General features: G+C 41.8%; 1 long non-coding RNA gene and 1 pseudogene across 2 annotated transcripts in view; one reads left to right on the top strand and one right to left on the bottom strand.

Annotated features, from left to right (window-relative positions):
* Positions 1-25047, top strand: part of LOC123835300 (uncharacterized) — a 220842-nt gene that overhangs the window by 51803 nt on the left and 143992 nt on the right. The gene's annotated exons all lie outside the window — the stretch shown is intronic.
* LOC123836107 (homeobox protein OTX2-like) lies at positions 13974-16083 on the bottom strand (annotated as a pseudogene).

Genomic DNA, 25047 nt, shown 5'->3' on the forward strand with positions numbered 1-25047 from the left:
CATGTGCCAGACAGTATTCTAGGCACTGGCCGTACAGTAGGGAACAAAATAAAATATCCTGGGGCACCTGGGTAGCTCATTCATTATAGTGTCCGACTCGATTTCAGCTCAGGTCTCGATCTCGGCATCATGAGTTCAAGCCCCGCACTGGGCTCCATGCTCGGCGTGGTTGTAACTCCCGTTGCCCTTCTTAAAAAAAAAATAAAATGTTCAGCTTTCATGGAGTTAATATTCTAGTGGAGACTAAAAACAGACTAAAAACAAATAAATAAGATAAAAAATACAGTCTGTTAGAAAGCCATAAGCGATTTGGAAACAATGTAGGGTGTTCAAGGAAAGCCTCACTGAGGAAGGTGAGAGAGAGACCTTGTAGAGGTCTGGGGGAAGACTGTTCCAGGCACAGGGAGTAGAAACACGGAGTGTGCTTGGCTTGTTCGAGTGGTAGAAGGAGGTGTGGTGATGGTTTGGAGTGGAGTGAGTGAGGGGGAGAGGAGATGAAAGGTAACACATGGGCACAGCAGGTGATCATTTGCAAGGACTTTTGGCTTTGAGTGCGTTTTGAGTGGGTTTTGAGAAGAGAAGTGACCGGATCTTTCTGTGGAAGCTGTTTTGACTGGACTCCTCTGGGGTGAGGGTGGGAGCATTTGCACGGGCGGAAGCCAAGAGCCCCGGGGCTACTACAGTGCCCCACATGGGAGATGGTGATGCCTGATCCCATAAATGAAGGAAGTGATGAGAAGGGAGGGAATTCTAGTCACCCGTTACTGTGGAACTGGATATGGAATGAGAGAAAGAGACGTGTCAAGGATGACGCTGTTTGCAGCTTGAACAGCTGAAGAATGGACGAACAGATTGACGGGGAGGGGGCTGCTCGGTCTGGGACACATTAAGTTTGAGATGCCTCCTTAGACGTCTAAGTGGAAAGGTCAAGTAGGCAGGATCTGGAGTTCAGTGAGAGGTCAGGGCTGAAGAGGCAAATTTGAAATCATAAGCAATTACCATTATTTTAAAGCCCTAAGAAGAGTTGAGGCCACCAAGGGAGTGAGAACAGTTGGAAAAGAGGAGAGGGAGTGGAGAGTAATTCAGGAGCACCATCCATGCTCAGAGAGGCCCATTGGACCCGTGTTGTTGAATTAGCGTCTGTTTTCTCCTGTGTGGCAGTGATGCTCTAGCTACGTGGGAGATGCTCTTATCCCTGGAAGCTGCACACTGAAGTATTCAGGAGTGAAGTGTCCTACATCTCTCTCCCCCTTTTGGATGGTCTGGCACAAAGGAAGTAGAGAAGAAACCAGGAGTATGTTAAAATGTCAGCCGTAGGCCTTTAGACGAGGACTATTCAGACATGAATACCCGAATACTTTCTACTTCTCTGCAGGTTCAAAGATTTTTTTAAAAGCACCCCTGAAGAGGGACAAATGTGAGGATGGTGGGCTGCCATTTTTCATAAGCCTTGCTGAGTGTTTGAGTCTACACACTCCATAGATGTTTGACTTTGATAAGAATAGAAAACAATCAATCAAAGCTCGTAGGGGAAACATGATAACTTTGAGAAATGTTACCTAATAATCAAATCAGTTCTTTGGAAATTAGCACTTTTTAAATAGGGCTGTTGAGTCTGAGGGCTGGAATTTACCTTGGAGAAGCTCTGAGCCTGCCTCCTCCACTCTAGAGATGAATAAAATGAAGTTCAGGGAGACGAAATGACTTGCACAAGGTCACATGCCTGTGTCACAGCAGAGCCAAGTCTAGAAGCTGCATCTTTGTACTTCAGTTTCAGTAATTTAAAAAAAAGGAAAGAAGGAGGGAGAGGTCTAGGACCTGAGCCAGGGACCACTGCAACAACCGGAGTCTCAACACGAGAGCCTGAGGAACAGAAGAAGGTAGACACTGGGGTATTCTAATCACCAAGAGGAGAAAGCGTTTTGAGAAGCAAGGATAACCAGCCTTGTCAAATGCTGCTAATGGGTTAGGTAATATGTGAGCTAAAAATTGATCATTGGATTTAGCAACGAGGACGTTATTAGTGAGCTCGACAAGAGGTTTTAGTGAAGTGGTGGAGACAAAAGCCCAAATCAAACAGGTTCAAGGGAGAGTTGGAGTCGATGCCCCAAAGAGGGTGAGCGTAGACCCTCTCCTGAGGAACCGCGGAGGCAAGAGGGTTCAGGAAGTGTTTGGTTTTCATTTTCTCAATGAGAAAAATTACCACATTTCTCCCAATGTGTGTATTAAGAGAGATTTCAAGATATTCTTCTGAAATGACCCACCAGGTTTGTGACACTTAAGACCACCACCTTGTGTATGTGTGTGTGGGTAGGTTTAGTGTTTCCCTCCCAGGAGGGTTTCCTAGAATGGTGTTTCGTAGAGTGTGTGTGTGTATATGTTGTGCATGTGTGGGGAGGTTGGCATTATGTTGAAGGTTGCTTTTGTGTAGTTGTTACAAAATTTGGCTTCATTTCTTCTTGCTCGGGGAGTGCATTTACATTGCTATAATTACAATTTTTAAGGAAATAAATGTTAAGCCTATTCTCAACCAAAAGTGTTGAGAAAGCTATCATTTGGGGTAATCTCTCCTCTTTACCTTTAAGGAAGTTACCAAAATGTTGGAAGAAATGAAAGCAAAGACATGTACAAGGTCACAAGACGATACGTTGCCAGAGTAACTGGATCTTAGATCTGATTTACCAGCTATGTAGAACACTTAATCCTTGTGTATTTCAGTTCTGACAGGTATAAGATGGGGATGCTATTTGCTGTACCTACTACGTGAGGTTTTCACGAGGATCACGTGAGATAGGAGATGAAAAAGCTTTGTCAGCTACAAAGCATTCTATAAATACGATGTCCCAGCGCTAAAGGCAAGTTAAGCTTGAGGGTTTTGTGACAGTATTTGGAATAATGGGGAAAAAAATTGGATTACAAAATCTGGATTGAGAATATTTATATAATAATACTAATGGAATCTGCAAGAATTTCCTTTTTGCCTAAGTCAAGCTTTGTTAATAACATCACAGAACCCGTTGTCTTTGGGCCATTGTAGAGTTTTTGTGGTTAAGGGCCACGGCTGAGATGCAAGTAGTCATTCAGTTAATTCCCTAGGAACATCAAAATTACTGAACATCTGACTCTTTTGGTACTTTTAATATAATGTTAGTTTGCTGGCACTGTGTGGAAGAGCTCCTAATGGAAAAATATTCGGGCTATGATGATAAATTTTATGTCAGACTTGGAGAGAGCAGTTCTGTATTTGGTACTTGAAGTGAAATTATAGTCCTACTTTATTTTTTTTAAGAGATTATGTTATGGGAGGTTGAGAAATTAAAAATGGATGGCCAAGGTCACTCCCATTAATGATGATGTGAAGAGGATGGGTCAGTAAAAAACTACAAAATTGGACAGGATTGACAAAAGCAGTCATTTCTGGGTACTGGAAATAGACTGGGGAGGCAGACAATAAATATGCTGGAACCTTGGGTAATGAGAGTGGGAGTTTGTGGCCTTCTTGCCTGGGCCCCTCTCCCACCTCTTATCTCACTCCGTGAGAACTGCAGTTTTACCAGCTTGTACTTTTTACCAGAAGTGATAGATGCCATTTGGTGGGGGTTGGCGGTAAAAACCCACAGCTTTGCTGGCTGAAAGTGGCATACTCAATTCATAATGGATGGGGAAAGCCTACAGCTTTGCTGCCTCAACGTTGCAGTCCTGGTTCGGGGCCACCATCCAGGAATTTAGTAGGGAGATCCCAGAAATGAGAGAGAGCCATAGAAGGGCTGACATCAGCTCTCCACACAGTTGTGGCCGGCTGCTAACTTTGCATGCCTAGGGGATCGATACTCAAGAGAACCCAGCAAAAAGCGAAAGTCCAGGGAGTTCCTTGAGAGCTGGGGACGACTCTGACTGCTTTTACCACCACATGCAACTTCCTCAGTGGAGGGTGGACGCCTTACAGGTACAAAGTATTTGAGCACAGCCTCTGCCCAAATCACTATGGCTGACCAGTACCCTATGCAGACGCAGAGGTAACCCATAGGGAACCAGATCAGAGGACAGAAATACGAATTTTAAAAACTAAGTGGGGGCGCATGGCTGGCACAGTCGATGGAGTTTGTGACTGTTGATCTCAGGGTTGTGAGTTTGAGCCCCAGGTTGGGTGTAGAGATTATTTAAAAAAAATTAAAAGTAAGTAAAGATAACGGGCTACATTCTTGGAAGAGACAGATTCTGCAGTTTAAATACAAGCAAATTACTAAAAGAACCATCACCCCTTGGAAAACTGATGTCTATCAGCTGATGAATGGATGACTGAAATGTGGGGTATATTGGGGTGCCTAGGTGGCTCAGTCGTTAAGCGTCTGCCTTCAGCTCAGGTTGTGATCCCAGGGTCCTGGGATCGAGCCCCGCATCGGGCTCCTGGCTCGTCGGGTAGCCTGCTTCTCCCTCTGACCCTCTCCCCTCTCATGCTGTATCTCACTCTCTTTCTCTCAAATAAATAAATAAATAAAATCTTAAAAAAAAAAAATACCCAAGGGGCGCCTGGGTGGCTCAGTTGTTAAGTGTCTGCCTTCGGCTCAGGTCATGATCCCAGGGTCCTGGGATCGAGCCCCGCATCGGGCTCACTGCTCCTTGGGAAGCCTGCTTCTCCCTCTCCCACTCCCCCTGCTTGTGTTCCCTCTCTCGCTGTGTCTCTCTCTCTGTCAAATAAATAAAATCTTTAAAAAAAAAATACCCAAATAAGTAGGAATATCATTATTAGTTGTCTTTCACAGAATTTAGTGACCAGGGATAGCTGTATTTCCCTAGCATATGAACATTGGTCTTATGTTTAATACCCATGTTTATTGGTTGGAAGACAATATAGTCAATGTGGCAGTTTCCCCCAAATTAATCTATAGATTCAACAGAGTTGTCAAAATTTCAGAAAAGATTTTTTTGAAAAGTATTTATAGAAAAAACAGAGTCTGAAATTCATATGGAAATGCAGAGAATCTAGGATAATCAAAATAACTTTAAAAAAGAAGTTGGGGGTCTTATACTTTAAAAAAGAAGTTGGTTTTAAAACTTACTGTAAAGCTACAGTAATAAAGACAGCATAGTGTTTGCATAGGGATGGACATATAGAGATCAGTAGAATGGAATATCCAGAAACAGATCCATATCCTGTGTGGTCCACTACTTTCCTTTTTCTCCCCCCCCCCCCCGGCTTTTTTTAAGGTTTAATTATTCATTTGAGAGAGACAGAGAGTGCCTGAGCGAGTCGGGGAGGGGCAAAGGGAGAGAATCTTCAAGCAGACTCCCTGCTGAGCATGGAGCCTGATACGGGGCTCAATCTCATGACCTTGCGATCTGACCTGAGCTGAAATCAAGAGTCCGGAAGCTTAGCTGACTGAGCCACCCAGGCACCTCCCAACTACTTTTCAACAGAGGTGCTGATGTGATTCAGTAGGGACAGCATAGTCTTTTCAGCAAATAGTTCTGCCGCAGTTGGATATCCATGTAAACGAAAATTGCCCTGATCTTTACCTTACAGCATATGCAAAAATGAACTTAAGGTGCATCATAGGAAATGTAAAGAAGAAAACATAGCAGAAAGTTTTCGTGTCTTGGATTAGAGAAAGACTTAGTAAATAAGATATAAAAAGCGTGAAGTATATAAAAGAAAAAAGGATAAACTGGACTTCATAAAAATTAAAGTTTTGCTTTTCAGAAGACACCACTGTTAAAATGAAAAGTCAAACCACAGACCGAGAGAAAATATTTACAAAACAGATGTCTATTGATAAAGGATTTGTATCTCAAAAATACATAAAGAACTTTGTTAAAACGCAATCATAAGCTTAACTAATAACTTGATCACAATTTAATCATAATTTTAAAATGTGCAAAAGATTTGGATATATATTTCACCAGAGAAGGTACGTGAATGGTACATGCACACATGAAAAAATTGTCAACATCATTAATCATTAGGGAAGTGCAAATTAGACCCATAATAAGATACTGCTCTACACCCACTCTAATGGCTAAAATTAAAAAGACTGACAGTCCATGTGTTGGCAAAGATGTAAAAAAACCCCAGGAAGCTCACACATTGCTGGTAGGAATATAAAATGGTACAGCCATTGCTGGAAAACAGTTTGTTAAAAAGTTCAGCAGGTCCATCCCCAGCTAGGCCTTCAGAAGTAACAGCATGTATCTAGACAAAAACTTATATACAGTGTTCATAACAGCTTTATCTGTGATTGTCAAAAACTGGAAATTGTGTGTAAATGTCCATCGGCAGATGAATGGATAAGCAAATTGGCACAACCATATGATGGAATGCTCCTCGGTAATGAAGAGGAATGGACTACTGATCTATACAAACAGCATGTATGAATCTCAAAGTAATTATTCTGCATGAAAAAAGCTGGCACCCCCCCTCCTCCCCGCAAATACCAATACTGTCTGATTCCATTTAGGTGAAATTCTACAAAATGCAAACTAATTGATCATGACAGAGCAGATCATTGGTTGCAGATCATTGAATGGCTTAGGGGAGTAGGGAGAAAAGGATTCTAAAGGGAGGGGCATAATGAAACATCGGGGGTAATTACAGATTCATTATCTTGATTATGCACAATAGTTTCATGGGTGTATACATACTTCAAAATTCATCAAATTATACATTTCAAATATGTGCAGTTTATTGTATGTGAATTCTACACCAATAAGGTCATAAAAATTGTGCCCATTTGAAAACCAAACAAATGTCCATAGCAGCATTATTTGTAATAGACGAAAACTGGAAACAATCCAGTTCATCAGCTGGTGAACAGATAAGCAAAATGTGTTGTGTTCATACAGTGGAGTTTTATTTAGCCATGAAAAAGAAGGAAGCACTAATTCATGCTACTGATACATGGTACAACATGGGTAAACCTCACAAACGTTATGCCAAGTGAAAGAAACCAGAAACAAAGGACTGTATATTGTATGATACCATTTATATGAAAATTTTAGGAAAGGCAAAGCATTAGGTCAGATTAGTGGTTGCCTAGGGCCAGAGGTGGGAGCAGAGACTGGCCGTAAAGAAGTACAAGGGAACTGTTGGGGGTGATGGAACCATTCTTGGTGATAGCTGTGCAGCTGTAGAAATTTACCAAAGTATATCTAATTGGACACTTAAAATGGGTGACTTCCATGGCATGTAGATTATACCTCAATAAAGCCATTAAAAAGTGAGTAGCTGGGGCGCCTGGGTGGCTCAGTTGGTTAAGCGACTGCCTTCAGCTCAGGTCATGATCCTGGAGTCCCTGGATCGAGTCCTGCATTGGGCTCCCTGCTCAGCGAGGAGCCTGCTTCTCCCTCTAACCCTCCCCCTTCTCATGTACTCTCTCTCTCTCATTCTCACTCTCTCAAATAAATAAATAAATCTTTAAAAAAAAAAGTGAGTAGCCACTCAAAATTTTAAATTCTAAGATGACCATTCAAGAAATTGGACTAGGTGACTGATTTCATTGTAATATATTGCTTTAGAATACTTGATGAAACCTATTAAATTCATGTTCTATGTCAAGTGCTCTTTGGATTCTAATTGTAAAACCATTATTAGTTGTCTTTCACAGAATTTAGTGACCAGTAACGGCTGTATTTCCCCAGCATGTGAACATTGGTTTTATGTTTAATAACTGTTATCACCCACCTCCCCCACTGGAAGAAATGGTAGTTTATTAGATTAATATTCTTTTCGTGTAAAGTAGTTCAAATGTGTGGAGTTTGGTTATCAGGAAGGGAATTGATGACAGCCTAACACCTTTGCATGTTTTAGATACGGAAAGGCACACCCTTCTGGTGTCGGTTGTCCACCCACCTGTCCCCAGCCCCATGTATGTGGAGATAATCAGGTACTCTGGGCAAAAGATCTCTTGGGTGTGGGGATGGGCATATAGATTGCAACCAAGATAAGTCCTTCCAGAGCACTTTTCTGGCTGGGCCTGGCCATGTTCTGTACCAGACTAGGGATCAGGATCTCTGGGGCTAGGGCCTTCATGCCTTCATCTCCTGCATGTCTTCATAGATAAAACAGAAAATTGAGTTTTACTTCTTCAGGTCAAGGTGCGTCTCTTTCTGGTAGAAAGTTGCCGAATTTTTATGAAAAATCAACAACCCTGGAATGTTTTGCCCGTGATTCTGCCTCATGCTATGCAAATTGAAAAATTTATTTTGGAAACAACTAGTGCTTTGACTGAAAGTCATTAATTCATTTTCCCAAATAAAGTACCAGCTATTTAACCAAATTCTACTTTTCCTCCTTTTCCCTCCCCCCAAGTAAACCTTTTATTCAACAAAGATTTATGGGACACTCATATTAGTCAGGCACTCTGAATATAAGATATACCTGCAGAGATAACAGAAGTAAGGGGGTCGGGGGAGGGTGGGGCTGATACTTAACCTGCCTCAGTAGGGATGAGGGGCATTTACAGAGAGGGGCTGGGAAGGCTCCGGAGAAGCAAATGTGGAGAGCTGAGTTTTGAAGGGTAAATAGGACTTGCCTATTATCCAGGTTGGGTGGGGGGGGGAAGTTCGCTGGAGACTTGAACGCTGTGGCCATGGCTTTAAAGAAGAGAGAAGAGTGAAGAGATTTAGTGACTGGGGGTGACCTGACTTTTGACTTTGTGACTAGCGGAATTTGAAGGATACGGGAGAAAAAAGGAGTCAGGAATCAGTTCAGCTTTTGCCATCAAGCGGTGATATCATTCCTTCAGGTGGGAATGCAAGACCCCTAGGGGTTGTATTTATTTTGCTTGTTGATTTGGGAACACAAGAATTCACTTTGGAGGTTTTGTCAGAGGAATGCAGCTCTTCGCACATACTTGATTGGACTTTGAAGTTGATGCTCTGACCCATTGTCCAGCTTTGGCCGGACACACATGGAGGATTAGGGAGGAAAGTGAAAACTGACGTGGTCTTGGCCAGCTGTGTGGGTGCAATATCACGGGCTGTAGTCTGTCTCACGTTTAGATGAATCACTCTCGAAAACAGGGTAATTACAGAGTGCGCAAATCCTTGCCCGTGAAAACCTATCACATTTAAAAATTTAGTTGTTCCTCTCATCTCTGTATTTTTGTCATTTATAAGGTATACATACTCTTTGTACTTTTTTCACATAACGAAGATGAAAACGGGTAAATTTTAGAAAAGACTGTTCAATCCTTTATGTGTATCGGCTCATTTTAACTTTTAAAACAACCTTGTAAAGGAGGTACTTGTAATCATATTAATTCATGTTAAAAATTCATAGTAAAGGGATTTAGAAATCAGGTTTAAATTTTTTTTTGACATGTCATTAGCACAAAATATAAATTCTTATTCATATCCATTGACTTTAGCATGTAAACAAGGGTGACAGTTTATTATTTTAGAAATTCTATTTATTTCTGCCTTGTCCTTCTTTTGAAAGAAGTAGATTCATGATACACAGAATAATACCTTATTTTATACTGTTTGAGAAGATTGAAGAATAATTTGGAAAATAAATCCTTTCTTATGAAAAATTTTGCCCATTATTTACTTTTCTGGGTTTTTTTTAAATGATCACGAATATACATTAAACCGAAGATACTATGTAAACAGTTGCTTTGAAACCATCAGAACAGAAGTTAAAATTAGGCTCTACCTATTACTTTAGATTTATCTTTAAGTAATATGTGGTCAGGTCCTGTTTTAAATGTATTATTGGTTGAAATACCTTGAGGGAGTAAGTTGCTGGACCTCAGACTGTTCCCTTGTCTGTAAGGTGAGGGCAATGAAATTCCTTCTCCAACGATAAAAAAATAATTTCTTGGACTTAAGTGCCCGTGTACACAGGCAGTTCCCTTTTGTAGCACAAGAGGGAGTTCCTGTGTTGTCTCTAGCCTGGACCGAGCTCTGAATGCCTTTCTAAAATGTGGTTGAAAGTTCGGAATGAGTGGATTGCTGGGAAAATGTGAAACGCAAAGATTGTTTTGACAGTGTCACGGGAAGGAGGTACTCAAAACACAGCGATGAAAAGGAAGGGATTGAATTTTAAGATACGAACGAACGCTTTTGCTGACATACATCATTACAGATTTCCATTCCCAGCCAACAACCCTTCTTCTTTGCCTGTATCTGAGAATTTTGATTTACTTATTTTGTTTTCCTCCTTTGCAACTGTGTCTATAAATCTTTTGTATCAATCAAATAAAGACCCGAAGTTTAGTTTCTCGGTAGCGTACCTGAACAATTAATATATTGGATTGTTTGTGCTCGATACCTTGGATATGTACAAAATCTGTTGGCTTTCAACTAGTAAATTGGAAAAATTTGAAGTTTTTCATCCTGCTGTTCTCCTTCCATACACTTTTTTTTCTTCGTGTTTATGCTTCTGAATTTTTTATGTGATGTTTTGCTGTCATACATAGCTCAGAAGGTTGGGTGTGGACAAGGAAAAACATTGTTCTGTGGATGAACCCTAGGGACATGGAAGTAATTATATTATACAGTGAAATTTAAAAATTTGAAACCCAGATCAAAGCCAAAAAGAAAGAGCGAATTGGCAGTTGTGGAATTATTCCACTAAATTTAGGGCAGTATTCAATTTTATCTCAACTGTGTGAATATTTCATGTGAATGTTGTTTTTTTTCTTTAAATTATCCCTTTATAATAAAGGCAGTCCCTTTATTAAAAATCAGGAGCACATCATTTTTTATGTAACGGTAATTATACTGTTAATGCTTTTTGTATTGGAAAATGTTCTGAATTTAGAAAAACAAAAATCCTAGGCATCTCCTTACACTGAACCCTACTTTTAGAATTCTCTGAGGGTTGTTTCTAGTAATAAATTTGTCCCAAGTTTGGGGTCAGACGACTGTCCTGGTTCAAGTTACGGCACCATTGTGTTTGAAACTTGACAGAAGCAGAGTTAATCCCTATGATTTCATTTTCACTTGCTTGGAATCTGGTAATTTCTTGAGCAGGAGAAACAAGGGGAGTTATTGTAGAAGGTAGGCACCATTTTATCTGTAGAGCCGCCAATTTAATAGGATGGTTGCTGGGACACTTTAAGGAGTTACAAACTTGTAAATACTTTTGAGATTGCAACATCCCCAAAAGAAAGAATATAAAAGAAAAAAAGGACCCTGTAGCTCTATTTTCTTTGCTTCCACTGCAAAATGTGATGTTGTTTCAAAACGTGGGCACGCCCATGGTAATTTCTTGTTCTTACGAATGTCATCCATCTTGTTTTGGGAAAAAGAAGGTAGAGAATAATTGATACACGGGAGCAAAGCTGTTCCTTTTAAAGTTACTTTTAAAAAAATATAGAATATTTCAGGCATGTAAAGAAAAGCATAAGGAATACTAAAGAATTAAAGTGTTATGTGGTTATTAAAACATTATGTGCATTCTTCCACAAGCCTGACCCTCTCTCTGCCAGGTGTCATATCCTGAATTTGGTGTTTCTCCTTCTCACGCATGTTTTTCACTTTACTAAATACAGATGTATTCCAAAACATAAGTGGAATTGCAGTCCATGTTTTTTACCCTCTTAACCAATTTCGGGATACACAGTACATTATTGTTCACGGTAAGCACAATGTGGTACAGTGTGTCTCTGGAAATTTTCATCTAGCACCCCTGAAACTTTATACCCACTGAACAGCGGCTCCTCATTTCCCCTAATAACCGTCATTCTCCTTTGAGCTTTTATGAGTTTGACTATTTGGGATACTTCATATCAATGGAAATCGTGCAATATTTGTCCCTCTGTGACGGGCTTCTTTCACTCAGCATAATGTCCTCAGGGTCTTCCCAGTCATACGGCAGGATTTCCTCCTTTTTAAAGGCTAGTTAATATTCCATTGTATGTATGTATCACATTTTCTTTATTCATTCATCTCTTGATGGACATTTAGATTGTTTCCACCTCTCTGATACTGTGAATCATGCTGCAATAAACACGGAAGTGCATGTATCTCTTTGAAATCCTGATATCCTGTGTTTTAGATAAATATCCAGAGATGGAATTGCTGGATCATATGGTAGTTCTGTTTTTAATATTTTAAGGAACCTCCCTACTATTTGCCATAGTAGCTGAACCATTTTAAATTCCCAACAGTGCACAGGGGTTCCTATTTTTTCACATCCTCACCAATGCTTGTTTTTTTTTTTCTTTTTTAAAAAGATTTCATTTTATTTTTTATTCTTTTAAAGTAATCTCTCCACCCAGCAGGGAACTTGAACTCACAACCCCGAGATAAGAGTCACATGCTCCACTGATTGAGCCACCCGGCTGCCCCTGTGGGTTTGTTTTCCTTCCTTCCTTCCTTCCTTCCTTCCTTCCTTCCTTCTTTCCTTCTTTCCTTCCTTCCTTCCTTCTTTCCTTCCTTCCTCTCTCTCTCTCTCTTTCTTTCTTTCTCTTTTTTTGATAATAGCCATTTTAACAGGTGTGAGGTGATACCCCATTGTGGTTTAATTTGCATTTCCCTGATGATTAGTGGTGTTGAACATCTTTTTATAATACCTGTTGGCCATTTATTTGTCTTCTTTGGAGAAATGCCTGTCCATGTCCTTTGCCCATTTTTAATAGCATTTATCTATCTATCTATATTTGCTGTTGAGTTGTAGAGGTCCTTATATACTATGGATATTAACTTCTTACCCCATATGTGGTTTGTACATATTTTCTCCCATTCTCTAGGTTTCGTTTTTACTCTGTGGATTGTGTCCCTTGCTGTGCAAAATCTTTTTAGTTTGATGTTGTCCCACTTGTCTGTTTTTGCTTTTGTTGCAATACCAATGTCATGAGGCTTTTCCCTATTTGGGAGTGGGCGCTAGAACCATTTAGATATAATTATGCCTATCTGCCATATCCAGGAAGAAAAGGTTTATGCATATATAACTTTTCCAGTTAACATCTGTAAGCATACATGACCGTGATCTCAATTTATAAATTCATCAGGGTCAGAGCAATTGACCAATGGCTCTTTACTGCTAGGCTTACCAGCAATAAATGACAGATGCATTAGTGTCCTCTTGTTTCTCTTCTTTCACTCTCCTTGTCCAGAGACATTTTGTTGCAGTTTCAGTACAGCTCACCTCCAGCCAAAGGTAATCTTTTTAGATAAGTACTCAGTTGCTCTGAATTTTGCTTATAATTATAACCTATTCAATCACAGAAGAATCCCTGCAGATGTGGAGTTCAAGGTTGCATACAGTAACAAGAGATCACAGTTTTCAAGTCTAGCACAGATTAAAAACCACAGATGTAGCATTTCTATCAGACACGCACTGATTATCTCTTAAACTGCGTACAGACTCCATTAGAACAAAATTTTTAATTTTTTTTCCAAAGATTTTATTTATTTATTTGACAGGGACACAGCGAGAGAGGGAACACAAGCAGGGGGAGTGGGAGAGAGGAGAAGCAGGCCTCCTGCTGAGCAGGGAGCCTGATGCGGGGCTCGATCCCAGGACCCTGGGATCATGACCTGAGCCAAAGGCAGACGCTTAACGACTGAGCCACCCAGGCGCCCCAGAACATAATTTTTTAAATAGTGCATCTAGGACAATCAGTCACCCAGTTCACACAACCTTGAGAAGTTTTTCAATGCCAGCTACCAGTTGGTCATGAAACATGAGTGAGCTTGAGGCATTGCTACTCCTTTCCCTCACAGTTTAGTTTGGGGGTGTTGGGTAGCACGTGGCTGGAATGCTTTTGATCATTTGGCAAATCAGGAAAGCCAATGATCTAAAACTGTGCCAGGATCTTGAGTAGACTGGTTTGTGCATTTTAGGCTGCTGGTTGGTAGGCCCCTCTAAGGCCTTTCATTCTTCCTTTTGTGACTCCTGGAACATTGATCAGAAGATGAGTCTGAGTAACATCCCATCTAACTCTTTGAACCAATGTCTGGCTAAAACTGGAATGTCCAGCCCAGTATTTTTAAAAATCACCCACAAAAAGAGGTTCTACAGGTCTTCACAAAACCTGGAATTTCCATGAGGATGCCTGATCTTTAGAATCCAAGCAATCAGCCTTGAAGTTAAGCTTCCGGGAAGCAGTTTGGTCCTTATAATCCAAACAATCAGTGGTTGAGTTAAAACACAAGCTGGAAACTCTACATCCCTGGGCAGAAAGAGAAGCTAGGGACTGGTTGAGATGGTTGGTGACTGCATTGGTACCTGTGGGTCTGAGTGTCCCTGGTCCAGGACGTTGGTGATGTACAGGGGTCAAATAAGATCCATGGTCCATGCCCCCAAAGTAAGACACTGAGCAGCATATCCTTGACTGTATCTGAAGCCTGAGTATGGGTCACACGGTAGGGCCTCTGTATGCAGGAAGAGGAGGTGGACAAGGGATCTGACAGTGGGGAGACAGAATTTGGAATCCAGATAGACATAGGAGCCCTGCTGCTGGAAATGGCTGGGACTGAGGTGCTAGGGGAGGGAGTTAATTGGCCACTGGTTCCACTCTGTGAACTCACTTCCTGAGCTAGAGAGGTCTTCTTTTTGGCAGGTCTGACTTTGTTTTGACCTCCGTTCTGTTGTTGTTGCTGCTTGATGGTGGCATTTAGCTCTTTGATTCTTAAACCATGTGCCCTGGACCCCTGGGGCGAGTTGGTTTTTCAGCACCGTCTCTTCCGCATGATGTCTGGGGACCAGGTCTTAGCAAACAGTGCTTCAGGCACATCTAGCTGCACCTTGGGTGAACATCGTCCTCTCCTGACACTATCTGGGGGGAGGTGGGTGGTGCCCCTGAAGAGCAGGTAGCCCACTGAGGAGCAGCCCCAAGTGGTCAGACTCAGCCCATTGACTGTGTGAGGCAGTTGTTTAAGATGAGCCATCGTAATAAGGTTGCTGTGAGGTATACTGTTGGCCCAGATCAGGAGTACCCAGCTGGAAGATCACGTTTCTCCTGGGGTGGACAGGCTCCAGGGCCTCAGTGGGTGGATCTGGAGTGCAGGAACTAAGGGCAGAACCAACAGACAGAGGTGCTGTTTCTCGGCCTCCTCCTCTTGGTTTTCTTCTAGGAGTCGTCCAGCTTTAGGCCTTAGGTTTGTCTCTAATCCATTTTGAGTGGACTTTTGTGTGTGGTGTAAGATAAAGGTCCAGTTTTGTTCTTTTGCATGAGGAGATCCAGTTTTCCCAAGGTTATTTGCTGAAGACATCGTCCTTCCCCTTTTGTGTCCTTTCCCTCTTGGCACCCCTTCTGAAGATCAGTTGACCGTAAATGTGTGGGTGTACTTCTGGGCTCTCTCTTCTGTTCCCTTGGTCTACGTGCGTGTCTTAATGCCAGCACCAGTTTGAAAAGAATTGGCTTTACTACTTCTTTAAGTATTTGGTAGAATTCACCAGTGAAGCTGTTGGTCTTGTGCTTTTCTTTGTTGGGAGGCTTTGGATTACTGATTCAACCTCCTTACGAGATACAGAGCTGTTCACATTTTCTGTTTCTTCTTAATTCAGGCTTGGTGTAGGTTGTGTATTTCTAGGATTTTTCCCATTTTTTCTAGGTTGTCCGATTTGTTGTATAGTTCACAGTAGTCTTTTATGATCCTTTTTATTTCTGTGACATCAGTAGTGTCTCTTATTTCTGATTTTATTTATTTGAGCGTTCTTTTTTTTCTTAGTCTAGCTAAAGGCTCGTCATTTTTGTTGTTCTTTTAAAAAAACCAACCCTTAGTTGTACTTTTTCCTCTTTGTCTACTCTGTTTTTTGTTTTTTTTTTTTTAAGATTTTATTTATTTATTTGAGAGAGAGAAAGAAACAGCATGAGAGGGGATAGGGTCAGAGGGAGAAGCAGGCTTCCCGCTGAGCCGGGAGCCCGATGCGGGACTAGATCCCGGGACTCCGGGATCATGACCCGAGCCGAAGGCAGTCGCTTAACCAACTGAGCCACCCAGGCGCCCTGTCTACTCTGTTTTATTTATGCTCTAATCTTGTTTCCTTCTTCCTGCTAACTTTGGGCTTAGTTTGTTCTTTTTCTGGTTCCTTGAGGTATAAAGTTAGCTTATTTATTTGGGATCTTACCTCTTAATGTGGGTGTTCATCACTATGAACTTCCCTCTGAGGAAGGATTTCTTCTGTTGCATCCCGTAAGTTTTAATATGTTGTGTTTTTATTTTTGTTTTTCCTCAAGATATTTTCTAATTTCCCTTTTTATTTCATCTATGATCCATTGGTTGTCCAAGAGCATGTTATTTTAATTTTCACATGCTTGTGAATTTTCTAGTCTTCCTTCTGCTTTTGATTTCTGGTTTCATTCCACTGTGGTCAGAAAATATACTTGGTATGATTTCCGTCTTCCTAAATTTATGTGGTACATGTTTTCAAACAAGATATAAATTGTATCTGTTGAAAGCAAGTAGAGTTCCAAGGAAAGCAGACTCTGTAGAAGGAGATTAACATGCAGGAAATTTACTAAGGAAATTTTAGGATTAACACCCGTGAAAGAGAGTGAACCAGGAATGGGCGGAGAAAGAGAGACTGGGTGGCAGTGCAGTCATAAGGAAGGCCTCAGCGGATCCTGAGGGGAGCATGGGAGGAGGCATCGCCCTTCAGAATCGTCGCAGGTTGGGGCAAGGGGCCACCCATGGAGCAGTGATTGGAATGCAGGCTGCCCCTCGAGAGGGCACCTCACTTGGATGAGGTGACCCTTCTCAGCTGAGAGCGGTCAGCCTGCAGCACTCGCAGTAGCTGGGGGAGGGAACTTGGCAGCGCTAAAAGGAGGCCTCTCGGCACCAAGATCTCAGCGTTGACTACAGTGCATGTTGTGTGTACTGGACTTGCCTTTTTGGCCCAGTGTGAAGTTTTTGAGATTTATTCATATTAATGTCTGTAGCTGTAGTTGCTTATTTTAAATGTCTTATAGTATTGAGTTTTATAAATACCTAACAATTCTTTTTAGAGATTTATTTATTTGAGAAAGAGAGAGAGTGCATGGGCATGAGTTGGGGGAGGGAGAGGGAGAGAGAGAATTTCAGGCAGACTCCCCACTGAGCCCGACGCGGGGCTCATTCTCATGACCCTGAGATCATGAAACCAAGAGTCAAATGCTCAACCGACTGAGCCACCCAGGTGCCCCTAAATACCTCACAATTTTTAAACACATTTCCCTATTGACAGATGTTGAAGTGTTGTAATTTTTCACTATTGAAAAAATGTGGCTGTGAACATTATCTCCTTAGTGCATGCACTTAGTGGGTTATATAGCCAGAAAATTCCTGGGTCTTAAGATACGGACAACTTCAGATTTAATAACTACAGTATAATGAAATTGCTCTCTCCAGTTATTGTACCTTGCTTTAAAACCGCAAAACAGTTGTCATTGTCAGACTGATTCTGCCAGTTTCATGGGTATGAAATGGTATCTTGTTGTGGTTTTAATTAGAATTTTGTTGAATTCTGGTGAGATTGAGAATTTATGTGTTTTTTAGCCCCTTGAGTTTCTACTGTGAAGTGTGTATTCCAATTATGTGCCCATTTTCCTATTGGTTTTTTTTTAAGTTAATTTGTAGGCAAGCTTTATATATTTTTCTTACTCATTCTTTGTTGTTTATAGGTGTACAAATATCTTCTCCTGCTTTGGGGCTTGATTGTTCACTTTTAAAATAATATCTTTTGCTGAATAGGAGTTTCCCTTTAATGCAGTCACATTTAATCAGGCCTTTTTGTGCAGCATTGTGTCTTTGTGTCTTCTTTTTAAAATTCTTTCTCAGGCTAGGTCATATAAAAATATTCTCTGTTTTCTACTGAAAGTTTTAAAGTTTAGCTTTGCACAGTTTCACCTGCAGTCCATCTAAAATGGAGTTGTGTGTGTATTGTGAAGCGTAGAAACCTCATTTTACTTTTCTCTGGATAGCCAGTTTTCCTCTCAGCCCTTACTAATGGGTGCATCCTTGCCGCATGGTGATGCACTGCCATCCTGTCATATGGTTTCCATCGATGAAGATCTTCTGGGGACTCTTTTGTTGCCCTGGTCCACTTCTTTTTTTCCTGCTCCAATTTCACACTGTGAAATTTTCTTTATTTCTTGGTGGTGTCTTGTCTGGTAGAGCAAATCCTCCCTTCTTGCTCTTCTTTAAAATTGTCCCTACTTGTTGTCTTCTGCTCTCCCATCTGCATTTTAGAGTTCCGTTCCATGAAAAACCTTCCTTTGATTGAGTTCATGCATTCAATTTGAGGAGAATTAACATCTTTATCGAACACTAAATATTTCCCGTCGATGTCTTATTTAATATTTGTATGTAGGTCTTCTTACTGTACACAGATTTTTTATAACTTACCATTCTACTAAATACTGACACTTTCATGTTAATAAATAAATACCTTCACTAACAATTTAATGACTACATAACAATCCATTCCTTGGCTAGACAGTCATTTATTTAACGGTGCCCCTATTGACATTTAGTAGATGAACATATTTCACAGTGATTATTCTGGAACTCATCTTTCCCAACCCAAAATCATATATATGCAGCTATGTTTTATTCTCGTAATGCTAGGATATTCTATATAATTAGATATTTATCTGAGATGTATTCAGGTGTAAGATACGAGAAAGATACCTAACTTATTTTCTCCCCATGTGGTTAACCAGTTTTTGCATACTTTGTCCTTTTGGTTTGACTGACTAGCCTGTTTTGTTTCACCATCCAGCAACCATCAACAGTGCACTCGATAAATGTTTGAATAAGTGAACCAGTTTTTAATATTTGTTTTATTTTCAGATGTGTTATTCTTTTCCACTGATCTGTCAATTCTAAGCCTGTACCACACAGTTTGAATTATTAGAGCTGGTAGAACAGGACCCCCCCCTTCCTCCTCCTCCTCATCATTGTTATTGCTGTTTTTCAGATTTTCCTCGGTGATTTCTGCATTATTTTTCTTTCACATGAACTTTAAGATTTTTTGTTAAGATTTTATTTATTTAGGGGTGCCTGGGTAGCTCGGTCGTTAAGCGTCTGCCTTCGGCTCAGGTCATGATCCCAGGGTCCTGGGATCGAGCCCCACGTCGGGCTCCCTGCTCCGCGGGAAGCCCGCCTCTCCCTCCCCCACTCCCCCTGCTTGTGTTCCCTCTCTCGCCTTGTGTCTTTTTTTAAAAAAAGATTTTATTTATTTGAGAGAGAGAGAGGTTGCATGCACATGCACGGGGGAAGGACATAGGGAGAGGGAGAATCTCAAGCAGACTTCCTGCTGAACAGGGTGCCCATCACGGGGCTTGATCCCACTACCCTGAGATCATGACCTGAGCTGAAATCAAGTGTCAGATGCTTAACCCACTGAACCACCCAGGCCCACCCCCACATGAACTTTAAATAATTGGTCCCTGTTCCTTTAAAACTGTTAGGATTTTGAATGACAGTATATTAGTTTTCTGAAAAATTTAAAAGCATTTATATTTAAATTTTCTGGTCTAATAAGTACTGCATATTCATCTAGTTTGCAAATTCTGGAACTTTTTGGTTAGAGAAGATAAATCCCCATATTTCTTTTTCGATTAAAATTCAGGGCAATTAAAGAAATTCATTGCAGCAAACAGAATCATGCCACATGTTTATTCTGTAAAGACAAAATGTTTTTCTATATTGAGCAGCACTTGGAAGGCTTTGCCTCCTCCTTACAAAACATGGTTCACATAGTACCACATGTTCCCTGTCCAGACAGATTCTTGAAAATAGATAATAATTTATGTGCTATTTGGTCAAAGAAGTGGTGTTTTGTTTTTTTTTTTTTAAATATGGCTCACTTTCTCCCACAGATCCTTAAAAGGAATTCTGTGCCCTTACTTCTCTGATTTACCTTTTTTTATGGTAAGGAAATAGGATGCAAAGCCTGTCGGGCAGGATGGACGTCTGCATAACTCTTTTTCACACCTGCTTGGATTCTGGCAGTGGTATCTGCTAAGTGAAGGATGAAGGCTGGTTTGTCATGTGTTTTCACAGAGCACTGATGACTCTGGGCCAACCCATTTAGCCTTTGTCTTTTTTCTTGCATAAGACTGCCTCTTTTTCACTTCACATGGGGGTGTTAGGCACTCCAGAGATGTTTGTTCTTGTCGCATGCGCACCATCTGTGATCTCCCGGCCTCTTAGACAGGTTCCCAGATTGGCTGCAGTGATGGTCGGTCCACAGGACGCTCAGGACCCTGGCCTGTGTGGGCTGGGCTGCTGTGGAAAGCTCAGCGGCACACAGCTGGAGTACCCTGCGTCGGGGCCGTGGACTCAGTCACTGGAACGGTTAAATAGACTCTTGATTTAGAATGATCGTAGATTTGAGGCAACATTACAAAGGTAGGACAGAGAGTTCCCATGTGTCCTTCACCCAGTTACCCCAGTTGCTGACTCATACATTATTATGCTGCATTTGGCACAATTCAGGAACAAGGAATTGGTACATTACTATTAACTAAAACCCACACTTTATTCCGATTTCACTAGTTTCTCCCTAATGTCTTTTTCCTGTTCTACGATCCCCCCAGGATATCACATTACATTTTGTCATCATGTCTCCTTAATTTCTTCGGTCGTGACAGTTTCTCAGCCTTCCCTTGTTGTTGATGACACTGTCAGTTTGGGGAATACTGGTCAGATATTTTGTGGGATGTCCCTCAGTCTGGGTTTTTCTCATGTTTTTCCTGATTACACGGGGGTTTATGGGTTTTCGAGAGGAAAACCACAAAAGTGAAGTGCTATTCCTACCACATTGTATGAAGGGAACATGCCATCATCATGACTTACCCCTCATGACGTTGACCTCGATCCCTTGGCCAGAGTAGTGTTGGCAGGTTTCTCCCTGTAAATTTATTCCCCACCCTCTTCCATACTCTGCTCTTCGGAAGCAAATCCCTAAGCACAGTGTAGACTCAATTTAAGAGTTTTGTTAATTGTCTCATCCGTCTGCACTGTGTTATGTTTAAACCACACCTGTTACTTTTTTGTGTTCCACATGCATAGATTTTTGTGTTGAAAGCCCAAAGAAAAAATAAAAGTTGCCTGGGCTTAAGAGGGATTTGAAGTAGTTAGTAGCTGTGCTGAATCTTTATTCCATTCCTCTTATGTTTGGTTTATTGGTTTTATTTAAAAATCTTTATACCCCGGCGCTCCTGGCAGGCTCAGTCGGTGGAGCACGAGACTCTTCATCTCTGGTCGTGAGTTCAAGCCCCACACTGGGCGTAGAGCTTTACTTAAAAAAATATGTTTTTTTTAAATCTGTATGCCCTGTATGCTCCACCCTTGTATCCCACAGGCTGTTCTGCTCAGATGGCTGTACAGCTTGTCCTTCATATTTCTAGCCCAAGGGAGCTTTATTTCTCTCTGGCTGTTGGTGGGGAGAGTTCAGCGTAAGAACATGTTTAGCCATATTGAAGCTTATCTAGTAAACACCACAATGTATTTATTCTACTTAATGTGATGGAAATCTTTTCTCTGTATAAAATGATGTTAAAGATTTATGAGTTTTAATGCTCTCGGACCCCTGTCCTGATACCATAGTAGGCTAGCCTACCACAAGCCTCTGTCGCTGGAAAGCCGCTGTACCTCAGGAGTTTACAGATCGCTTGTTGTCCTGTCGCTTGTGGGGTGAATTTCTCAGTGACTTTGATTGTTTTTTTGGGGGGGGGTCTGATTACTCCTTTTGCACTCAACTCAGATGACTTTATTTACATTTCCACTTCAAGTCATTTTCTAAATAAGAATTTAAAAAGAAAAAAAAAGAATATAAAAAGAATAATGTATCACTGTTTTAGCATCGAACAGGAATATTCTTGAAATGGTCTGTAAATTAGGTTTTTGTTCGAGTCCACATTTTATGTGCTCTTAGGGAACTTCTTTACTGTTTCAGAAAATCTTGTGAGAAATTTGTGATGTCCCAAAATGATCAATTCTGCAAATCCATATCTGCAGACACTTAATTTCATAGAGAGGTATGAATGTTTCATTGAGCAGGACAGGTTAGAGTGTGTTTTCAGAACATTAAAACTTCATGTTCCTTCTTATTTGTGAGCTTATCTAAGAAATAGTATGTTAGAGTATTTGGTCTTTAAGTCAGTCTTGGCGTTCAGTACTAGGGGGAGAAGTTCAAAAAATACATTTTAATAGTTTTTGCTCACTTGAGGACCATTTGGTATGACAGCTCAGAAACAGAATAACGTTTTGAGTCAACCACACGGGAAATCCTTTCCGTGGCCCCTCAAGACTACTTTCAGTCCGTCAAAAGATTCTTAAATTCATGTGGGGGATTCACACGTGTTCTATTGTAAGCCTCCTTTAAGGTTTTTATATATGTGTAGAAGGTAGAATAGTATTGCATACGTTTTATGTCTCAGTGGTGTGAGGACTGTTCAGTGTACCGTCCCTGTGTTTTAATATTACTCATTCTTTTTTCTAAGTACAGATGTGCAAGACCGAGAAAGGCTGAGCATTATAAAGTGAAATACAAAGAATTAATTTGTTCTCAGGTCAGTTAAAGATCTATTACATATAAAATCTTTGGGTATATACCGGCTGTTTTCTTTCGTAGCGAGTAAAGAGAACTCCACAGAGCTTTGGACACAGGAGCTCCTTCCCAGCCTTCCCCCGAACTAACCGCGGCCTCTCTGGTTAGCTGCGGGCCCTCCCGTCCTTTGTGCTCAGAGTCAGGCGTATTTCCACTGCTCAGATCAGCAAGTATGCTTCCTGCAGTTACTATTCGGGTCAGTTTCTAAGGCCTTGAGGTGATCTTCAAAAAGATGATAAGTATTGAGCCATTTTTGGGAGAATATACGGGATGAAGAGTCACGACATCTCCTGTGTCATTGGTCTATTGTGAGAAAGGCAGGCAGGAAAAGTCTGTGTGGACCACCTGTCCTGGACTTGTACTTTCCTGAGCTCGTGTGAGGGGATACAATGGCTTCTGTAGGGACACCCCCTGTCCGTTCAGTCACCCTGACCGCCTGGGAACAGGTAAAAACCCCCAGCAGTGGACAGGAGCCTGGCATCCACCCTATGACTCTATAAGCCCACTTGGAAGGTTTAGTACTGAGTGCAGATTTTCCTGCCGGGGAGAAAGACTCATGTCTGTGCACAGAAAGCAGCCCCTGGACGAGATCTGCTCTGTCCCAAAGCCCCTGCCCAGGACTCAGTGGGTTTGTTCTCAGGGACAGCGCTCCATAGGTCAGAAAGGTCGGGGGGAGTGGGTGAGGAACAGAGACTCCCCTTCCCTTCAGGCATCAGGAAAGTCCTCCCACCCCTATTCAGAAGCCAACAAACAGTAAAAGAGAGTTCATCCTGAATTATCCTGATTCTTCCTCAGGCCTTTACATCCCCAACACTTACCTAACATGTTTCCGTGGAAAACTAACTTTTTATGTTCTTGTGCCAAGAAGTTCAGATCTGTAAGGCTGCTTTGAAATTGTTATCCATCTTTAATTGCCCCCTTTTAAATTTTCCTTCTCTAAAATCCCGTGTTTTTCCTCTAATTGTGAAAGTTCGGGAGATTTTCCATTTAAATCGGCTCTCGTCGGCCCGCCTGTGCTTTGGAGTGGATTTGAGTGGGTCAGTGCGTTCTGCTCTGGGCCAGGCCTGCCAGAGTGTGCCTTGAGGGCCGCTCGGTGCAGAGGCGGGCTCTCTTCAGAACCACAGTGCATCTCAGGCCTGCTTTCTAAGCTGCACCGTGAGTCCCTCTTGCAGTACATTTTTTTTGCAGCTTTATCTCTCTCCTTAACACTGTGATGCAGAAACATCCGTCTTAATGTTGAGCTGTCCATCTGATTTTGACTTGATCCAAACCAGAGCATCTATAAGTGGGTTGCACGGGTGGATGAGACACGTGTGCCTGGAAGGTTGACTCCTGCCCGAGGCTGTTAACGTTCATTCATTCAACAAACATTTATTACGTGCTCATTCTGAGCCAGGCTCCGTGATGAGGTGGGGGTACGGAAATAAAAAGGCCCAGTGCCATCTTCAGTAAGCTTCCAGTCCAGCGAGGGAAACGGAGGGCCGAGTGGTGGCAACTCTGATGCAGAAGCACCAGGGAGGGCCTGCGGCCCAGACACTCAGGACATCCTTCTGGAGGAAGCAACATAAGACCCAGCATTGCGAGGATGGATACCAGTAAACGGAGAGAAGATGGGGGTTGTGATAAGCTGGGGGGAGACAGAGAGCCAGGGGAAGTGTCAGGCTCTGGGGGTGCTCCTGGGGGAGGTTGCTGTGTGTATTCAAAGACCGGTAGAGGTTGGAGACCAAGGAGCACGCTGGAAAGGGCAGAGCAATTAGGACCTGCCTCAGGTTAGGGTTTGTTAAAGAAAACTTCTGAGACAGTTTAGTTAGGAACACATGCCAACATTTTATCACAGTTTTGCAGTGCAAGGGAAGAGGCCCCCGGTAGGTGGACTCCCAAGATTGACTCTTCATCATAGGAAGAAAGAATGATTGAATCATCATTGAAAAGAATGTCTGGTTAAAAATCTTTAGACTCTAACTAGTCTAGTGGATAATTGACAGTCATCTGGGTGAATGGTAATGGGTTCTCCAGAGCACGCCTTAATCTTCTTAAAGTTCACTAAAAAATTGCATCAGAAAAAAAGTATTTCTTCTGGAATGTTGTTGATGTCTTCCCACTAGGATGTTGTGAATGAATAGTAAGCAACCTGGTTCTGTTGCAGACCAGGTTTGGGGCTGTTTTTCTTGAAGAGGTTCACAGTCACTGCGGAGCGCAGTCCAGTTTTCAGCTTGGATTTTTATCCTGAGGGCAGTAGGGGCCCTTTGCCACTGAGCGAGGTTTAACCCCGAGCCATCCGCGTGGGCACGGATGAGCCGCAGTGTCTGCCCCAGCAGGATAGAAGTTAGCAGCGTATTTTCATTTTCCAGGGAAGCACTGCTGAGGGCCTTGACTTTGGGTGTGCCTCTTCCCTTGCCCTTCCTCCCACCCACCCTGCAGCCTGGGGCAGCTCTGAGACGCCCGGAAGCTGGGGAGTACAGGTGGGAGTTAGTAGTTGGCTTTTCCTCTGGCAGAGTTGGTTTTAACTTACTCAATTTTAAATGATGATTGTTCTCAACACAATGAAAGAAAATACC

This window comes from Mirounga angustirostris, unplaced genomic scaffold (assembly GCF_029215605.1).
Source record: "Mirounga angustirostris isolate CCGP_5_RB_7025 unplaced genomic scaffold, mMirAng1.0.hap1 SCAF_12, whole genome shotgun sequence".
Classification (NCBI taxonomy): Eukaryota; Metazoa; Chordata; class Mammalia; order Carnivora; family Phocidae; genus Mirounga; species Mirounga angustirostris.